At 36.8% G+C, this 8,582-nt stretch overlaps 1 long non-coding RNA gene across 1 annotated transcript in view; it reads left to right on the plus strand.

Moving 5' to 3' along the window:
- The window catches only part of LOC107181848, a 17,847-nt gene extending 17,255 nt beyond the window's left edge, over positions 1-592 (plus strand). Inside the window, exon 3 of the long non-coding RNA XR_001512561.1 lies at positions 463-592. This is a non-coding gene — a long non-coding RNA (uncharacterized LOC107181848). The remainder of the gene's footprint in view (positions 1-462) is intronic.
- Positions 593-8,582: the final 7,990 nt, after the last annotated feature.

Below are 8,582 nucleotides of genomic sequence, written 5' to 3' on the forward strand. Positions count from 1 at the left end.
TTGGGCATTGTGTGTGTGTATAAAAGAGGGCGGAATGTGTGCTAAGAAATATAGCTGAAAATATACATGAGAGGGAGGCCTTGAATTCCTTAATTCCTTGAACTAAGGAATTTTGGCATTGTTTTATAGGAAGTTACCAATTTTGAGATAAAGTTTCTGGCAAGAGAGAATCACATGTGCTGTGTGAACATCTCCTGGCCCACATGGCATTCAGGACCTTTGTGTTGTGTTTTTTCATGGTTATAGATCCTTTTGGGAGACAGGACTATAGAAATAAAAGTGGGTTCTTAAAATTAGGAGTTGAGTGTAATTCTCAATTTCATGTGGTGGTTTATGCAATTTGTGATTATCTTATTAAATTAGTCTGTATCATGAAATTAGGAATACAACTATAGAATTGTGTAATGTAACTTATTATTTTTCTAAGACCAAAAGATAGAATTTTTAAACCATGTTTTTCAGATACTGACCGAGCTTTATCATTGCTGGAAGAATACTGCAAAAAATTAAGGAAACCAGAGGAGCAGCAGCTGAAAAACGCTGTTAAAAAGGTGATGGGCATCTTTAGGAGCAGCTTATTTCAAGCTCTGCTAGGTATGTATTACAATTCTGCATTATCTTTTTTAAAATACATTTTTATTGATGTCAGAGAGGAAGGGAGAAGGAGTAAGAGATAGAAACATCAATGATGAGAGAGTATCACTGATTGGCTGCCTCCTGCACGCCCCACACTGGAGATGGAGCCCACAACACAGGCATGTGCCCTTGACTGGAATCAAACCTGGGACCCTTCAGTCTGCAGACTAATGCTCTATCCACTGAGCTAAACTAGCTGGGGCTTAAGAAGTACATTTTAAAGTAATAACTTAGTCTCCTCGACATTATTATTACTTTTTAAAGTCTAGGAGTTATTGAAACAAAATCTAAAAATAGGATTATGAGAATCTTGAAAATATTGTATCTGTGTTTCTATTATATATGTGTACACTTACAGATAAAAACTCCAACTTGTTCTGAATATAATCTTAAAGACTATCATATTTTGAAAATTTGAGAATCAGTCTAGTGAATAAAAACAGGAGAAAAAATCTTTGTAAGATTATTTGGCCTGTGGATCAAGTTCTTTAAAATATTCTCTTGTGGCTGGTAAGAATTAATGACGCAAATAACTGTAATCATTTTAGTTGGAATTAAATAAAAACAACTCTAAATGGACTCTTGCAGAATTTAAATCAATCCTGTCATTAGAGAATAGTAGTTGAGAACATTTTTAAGCCACACATTTCTCAGTTACAAATTAATAGTTCCATCTAATTGATCATTAATAAAGGCCATTAACTGTGAATGGCAATATCTTGAAATAGATTTGTATGATATGTTTAGTTAAGACTAGCTAAGTCTTTTGAGAGTTACAGTTTTTGAACTTGATTTAGAAAGATTACTGTTGGATGTGTTAGATAATCTATAATAATAAAAGTGTAATATGCTAATTAGACCAGACGTCCTTCTGGACGATTTTCCGGACAAAGCCGGGGCTGCAAGGGAAGCCCAAGTCCCGGGAGCCTGAGGGAAGCCGATGCCGGCAGCCGGGGGAAGGAAGACCTACTCTTGCACGAATTTCGTGCATTGGCCTCTAGTTCTATTATACTTTGGCACTGTAACCATTTGGTATCGCAACCTTATTATCTGGGCAATACAAGGACAAGTTAATGACAAAGAATTGCATTTTGTAATTGTTTTGAGTGAGTGATAAACATCTTGGCAAAAAGCCTACAGTGTAGCTTGAATGTCTCTAAAAAATAAGAGACAACAATAATCTGTAAAAAGCTGTTATGTAAGTAATCCTGGTGTACAGCTTTGAATGGATAGATTTGCTTTGGCTGGTTTTTTAAAAATTCATTTTGGGATAAACTAGCCTGCAAAAATAATAATAATAAATGGGGCAACATTATACAACAAAATATAATTTTCTATTTCATTCTGTGTGGATTGCTAAACACTGATTACAAATTTATTGCTATTGAATGTTTGAGTGGTCTTACTGTGTATCCTCTTTAAGAACACAAAAGCAGAAAAACCCTGTAGCCCTGCGCAGCCTGAAGGGAATTAAAGCTTTATAAAAGGATAAGTGGGATGCCACTGATAAATAGAGCATTGTTTACGGCCTATAACCTGCTTTCTGTTTGAACCAACTCCTTTCCCCACTCTCTTGTTGTCGTTCTTGTTACAAGTAGGGAAAACAGTGGCTTCACCCATTGTTCTAATGCTTAAATAGTCAGTACATTAGAATAATAACTTTCATGACTCTTAATTAACTGAAGAAGTAGAAGAGAATCATAATGCATAAAACCCAACACAAATGGATAGTAAAGGGGAGCACTGTTATTGAAGAATGTGCTGTAACACTTAGATGGGACCAGGAAACCAAGCCTCTCTACAGATGAAAAACATCACATTGAAAATAAATTCGCTCTTTCTTTTGTGGTCCTTCATCATATGCTTTAAAACACACAACAAAAGCTATTCTGTCTTAGATGGTATCAATCTTTGAGGATGGAATTCTGTTTTTATAACTTTGATAGTATTATAGTGCATAAAAACATTTTATAAATGGATTCTCTGATAATAGGGTAGAAGGTGATTGCAAAAGTATTGTTTTTTTTATTTTTAAAGTATAATTTTATCTGATTATAAAAGCAATATATGCTTATTCTGGAAAATTTTTAAAATAAAGTAAAAGAAGAAAATGAAATCTAGTGAGATACATTGCTCTTATGTTAAATAGCTGGCTATATGATACACGTGGAGAATGATGAACTGTTTAATTTTCTTCCTCTTCTAGAGTCTCTGTATTTTCTTTTCATTTTCAATTCACTAATAATAAACAGTGGAAAAAGACACTTTAAGCTCTTAAAAGTTAGTCATTAGTGTTTATTAATACATAAAAAAGAAAAATGCCTAAAACAGAGATGTGCTAGAGAAACTGCACATTTAGATGTTAGGCTTAGGGGGCCATCTTGTGGTAAAACTAAGGAAAAAGTTTTGTCCAAAGGATAATTATAGTTCTATGATGATTGCATTAAACCTTACAGAATTTGAATAGAAGTGAATTGAAATTCCATAATATTTTACCAATTGATTTAGGTTTCTTTTGTTTAATATTGCGAAAACATTTCGATTTTCAAGGCACTCAGGTTATTTTTCATTTAGATGCTGAAGGAGAGAGATGAAATGTTTTTTAAAATCCTTTTTAAAAAAATATATTTTATTGATTTCTTTTACAGAGAGGAAGGGAAAAAGATAGAGAGTTAGAAACACCGATGAGAGAGAATCATCGATCAGCTGCCTCCTGTACACCCCCAACTGGGATATGACCGCGACCAAGGTACATGCCCTTGACTAGAATCGAACTTGGGACCCTTCAGTCTGCAGGCCGACGCTCTATCCACTGAGCCAAACCGGTCAGGGCTAAAATCCTTTTTATACTTCTCTTCCAGATACTTTGAAATTTTAAATTTCTCTGTAGAGTGTTTGAAGGGGATTTTTGGGGGGAAATATTTGGACAGTAAAGTGATACTTTTCTTAAAACCCCAATAGTAGAAACATCTTAGAAAAGTGCTATCCTGTTCTATGGAGACTTGCATGTTCGATTTTGTGTTAGAATAGAATACTTTGCTAGTTCCATAAAGCTTAGCATAGAATCCTGTGGATACTTGAGATTACTAGCAATGTGGATGAGACATTAAATATACCACATATTGGGATTTATCACTTCCTTGTGGAAGCCTTCTACCATGTCCCGATTTGCTAGCAGCTTTAAGCAACCTTTTAATGATGTCCCTCAGCATTTTGTGCATATTACTTATAAAGCACTTATTACATTGCTTTCTGATAAACTGAATATATTGCTGCCCCTCAATAGACTGTGAGTAGCTTGAGAGTTGAAGTTATATCTAATTTACGTTTGTATCACCAGTATGTGCACCTTAAATAACAATAGGTTGTCAGTAAACTTTGTTTATTCATTTACTCAACAGTTATTTCTTTTTTATTTTTTGGTAGGTAAGCAGATGCAGATTGGACTTTTTTTATTTTTATTGTCTAAAGTTTTACATATGTCAACAGTTATTTTTTAAGAGGCCTGTTAGTATTAGACATTGTGGTAGGCCACAGAGATACAATAGTAAACTACAGAGGAAAGGATAGTCCTTGCTTTCAGGGGTGAGAACAATCAAGTTGGGGGAAAGAGACATTAGATATTTGGGTAGTTATTTAAATATAATGGTGGCAAGTGCTACAAAATCAATCTCTATAACAGTTGTATTGCATTTAAGTTAGAATAAAATAAAACCACTACATATTTTCCCAATGTAGTAATTCTAACATCACATTTTTACTTCAAAATAACAACTATTTGAAAACATCATGGCTAGTTTGGTTTTAATTATTCATCATAATGTATAATTTTGCCACTTGATCATAAGAAAGTGAAAGGATTTCATGTAGATGACAGTGAGTGTGAAGGCCCATACAGTTATGTGGATTTGGAATAACGGCTTTAATCCTTCAAAGCAGAGGTTCTCAAAGTGTGGTTCTTGAAGCAGCAGCACCAGCAGCACCTGGAAATGTGGTTAGCGTTGCAAATTTGGGCCTTACCTCAGACATGCTGAATAAGAAACTCTGGAAGTAGGGGGTCAGCAAATAGTGTTTTAAGAAGCCTTCCCGTGATTCTGAGGCATGCTAAAGTTTGAGAACACGTGTTCTTATTAATAAGCTTGGGAAACTATGACAATGGCATTTCTTCATTCTTGGGTTTTATAAAGATCTGATTTAATCTTTAACAAGATCAAATTCTGGGGTATATTTCAAGTATTTCAAGAATCCATAAATTAATGATATCATTATGAAATCTAATTTAAAAATACAATAGTGTATCTGAAACATTTAAGTGATTCTCCCCCGCACCCTTTGGATACCTAATGGTAGTATCTACCTGCAAATAGAGAACAGCAAAGCTACATTGTATGAGGCTGACTCACTTAGGTAAGTGCCTGCTGCCACTCACTCCTGGAAGCATGTGCTCTCGTGAAACAAATAAACGACTACATGTCATGGACCTTTAAATAAGTCTTGACTGGCCAAAGTGGTGAATGTTAAATTCTTAAATACCAAGGTATGTTCCTATTTATTTGTTTACAATATTTCCTTTTAAGTAAAAAGAGTGCTGATAGTCTAGTTATTGTGAAGTGCTTACCTATTTACATGGAATGTGCAGGTGGATGTTATTAAAGACCAAATCCTTACCCTTAAGGAGGTTAAGGCCAATTGGGAAGGTAATATTTCTATATATTAAAGCCTAAGCGGCCATCCAACTGTTCGACTGTCAGACTGGTAGCTATGACACACAATGACCACAAGGGGGCAGACACTCCAACTGGTAGCTGTGATGCTCACTGATCACAAGGGGGCAGACGCTCAACACAGAAGCTGCAGAGCTGGGGTAACTTGGCAGCTGCGGTTCTCAGGTGACCTACCCAGAACCAGAGATGAGGGAGCCTGATTCTGGGGTGTGTCACCCGAGACCCACCTCTTGCAATCCGGGACCCCTCGGGGGATGTCGCAGAGCCAGTTTTGGCCCTATCCCCACAGGCAAGGCCAAGGGACCCCACTGCACTGGTCCTCTAGTTTACATATATACAGACAAGTACAAGACAGGATATAATTAAGGACTAAACTCTGGAGACTAGACCAAAATGCTGCAGGAGTTCAGAAAAGTAGGGATCATTGTAATTGGTGTTTCTAGGGAAGCTTTTATATAAAATGTGAACTTACGCTGGGTCTTGTAACTGATTGGATTTGGGTAAGAAGAAAGGATAGAGAAAGACATTTTTTCCCATCTGTCCGTGTGTTTGTCCATCCCATCCATCCATCCATCCATCCATCCAAAGGATATTTATTGATATAGTCACTGGGAACATGGGCATTAAACAGAATTGTATAAATAGTATATACAATTGTGATAAATGCGATAGAGGAGAAGTAGAGGGTGCTATGAGCGAGAGGCTTAACCTTAGCAGTGGAATCAGGGGCTTTCTCAGGGAAGTGGTATTTGAGGTGTAGACATTATACAGATTCATAGAGGTCAGAAAGAAAGTGAAGAAATGGATATGACTGCAACAGGGGTTCAAGATGTGTTTGATATGTATGCTTTTAAAATGTCCTCTAGGAGTCAGCTAAAGCATCACATTAGACTTAAATCTCTTCCAAAGACTTAAGTTTGAGGGTAGACTTGAGAAACAAGAGTGGTAAGCATAAAATGTGACCCGAGCAATCCTTGTTATTTCCAATGTTAGACTGTCATATACTGAGTGTGATTAGTTGTGTTTTTCATGTCAGGAGGGATCTAGTATTTCTTACGTTTAAATTTGACACTTTAGATCGGATGCCATGAAGAGCAGAAATTGCCGGTTTTGGTTTTGGACTTTATGTATTTGCTGCAGGATTTATGTCACCAGATGGCACCATTTAACTAAATTTATGTACTTCATGTTTAAGGCTGGTTGTTTTGCAATGGAGGATGCTTTTATCAGCGCAGTTCCTGAAATAGGAAGAATTATTTTATTTTGATGGCATATGAGACCTCCATACATAATAAGGTAAGGAAATCCCAAAAGTTTGTTGAGAGCAGGAAAGGACCCAGTGATTTCTGCTAAGTACATTATAAATGAAAATGTGGTGGTTATCTCTATCACTAGCACAGAGTTGGCAACAGTAGGTTAAAGTTGTGAGTATGCAAAACAGAATTTTTTTCTTGCATTATTACTTAGTGATTATTGTATTATTTACCACACACACAACTGTAATCCTACTTTTGCCCACTCCTATATATGGTATCCAGCAAGAAAGCAGCATATAGTAGGTTTCTGCATCTAGTTTTTCCTACCACTAGCATAGTAATATCATGACTATTTTAGCCTTGATTTAACTCTCAGGTGGAGGGATTGATGTACATAATAATAAAAATAGAAGGTTCTAAAAGATTTTAGGAGTAAATCCTTTCAAGATGTCTTGAAATATTATGGTAATCATATGTTAATTTCTTTGTCAAAGGAGTATATGTTGTATTGAACTGTAGAGCTAATAAAATTAATAGAACATGATATAGATGTTCTTTCTTAATATAAACATTCATTCCCCCAAAATGAATATTTATTTTTTCTTGGTTAAAAACTTCCTTAATTTTTTTTCTACCTTTAAGTGGACTTAGTCACTTTATCCCTTAAGTTCCCATAATATTTGTGCATATTTCTGGTGCAGCATTTATTTTGTATTATTGGTAACTAGAGGCCTGGTGATCAGGGCCAATTGGTGCCTTCTGGCTGCCAGCAGGGGTCCTCCTTCCCCAGCTGCTGGCTGCTGGCTGGGGCCTTCCTTCATTCCATGCCGGAAGCCGGTCCATCCTTGCTGCTTGACACAGTCGCTGCAGGGAAGAAACAGCTCACAGCATATGTTTCAAGGGACCTGGTGTATATGGCATACTGTTCTTAATATGTTTGCTCCCCTTCTTGGCCCTTTGTGTTTAACAGGACCACCTCCCCGAGAAAGGTTGTTTCCCCAGGTGAGGATTTTTAGCAGTAAAACCCCTTAACTACAGAACTTGCCTGGAAGAACCTGGCAGGAGAACCTGGCTAGGCTGCTGATCAACTGAATGTTGTCTCCGTGTCATTCCTTCTTTGCCAACTCCCTCCACACCTTTGGGAACCCCTGGACCTGCTGGGGTTGGACCCCAACAATTCCACACCACCCCCTGGTGGTCAGCACACGTCATAGCAAGTGATCAAACTCCCTGTTGGTCGAACTCCTGAGTGGAAAGTTTGCATGTTAGCCTTTTATTATATAGGATGGATTACATTTTGGTCCCCTTCAGTAGACTGTTAGCATTTTGAATACAGAACTGGTTCTAATTCGGTATGGGGCACAGTGTCTACCATAGAACACTCATTCCATCATTAAATGTGTTTTGTTGGACAAAATATATCTTGAACCCCTACTGTCTAGGAGCCACTGTGTTAGGCTCTGGGATTTCATGACAGGAGAGATGTGGACACTATTTTTATGGAGCTCATGGCCTACTGGGGGAGACAGACATTAAACAGATAAATACAATTGTGATATGTACTTTGAAATAGATAGTTATGTAGATTAAATAGTAAAATCATAACATTTATTTGAACCAGTCAAATTCATGTCATTGTCTCATGTTTGTTTAGATAGTATTTATTAATTGAAACCTTTTAGTAATCATTATTCTTGGAATCAAATTCAAATTCCTCACCTGTAAGATTCCCCATCACCTCTGCCTACCTCTCATCTCATTTCTTGCCACTCTGCCCTACACTCTATATTTCGGCCACACTAGCCCTCCAAAATGCGGTCCTCCAAAATGTTGCCAGGACATTTTCTCTTGCCTTTTTGTTTGTTTGGAGTAGACTTCTACCAAGATATTTGCCTTATTGGCTTATCTCATCATTTAGGTCTTAGTGCCTGTAAAATGCCTTTATTTCTCTTTCCACTTTACTCCC

Source organism: Myotis davidii, unplaced genomic scaffold, assembly GCF_000327345.1.
Source record: "Myotis davidii unplaced genomic scaffold, ASM32734v1 scaffold430, whole genome shotgun sequence".
NCBI classification, from domain to species: Eukaryota; Metazoa; Chordata; class Mammalia; order Chiroptera; family Vespertilionidae; genus Myotis; species Myotis davidii.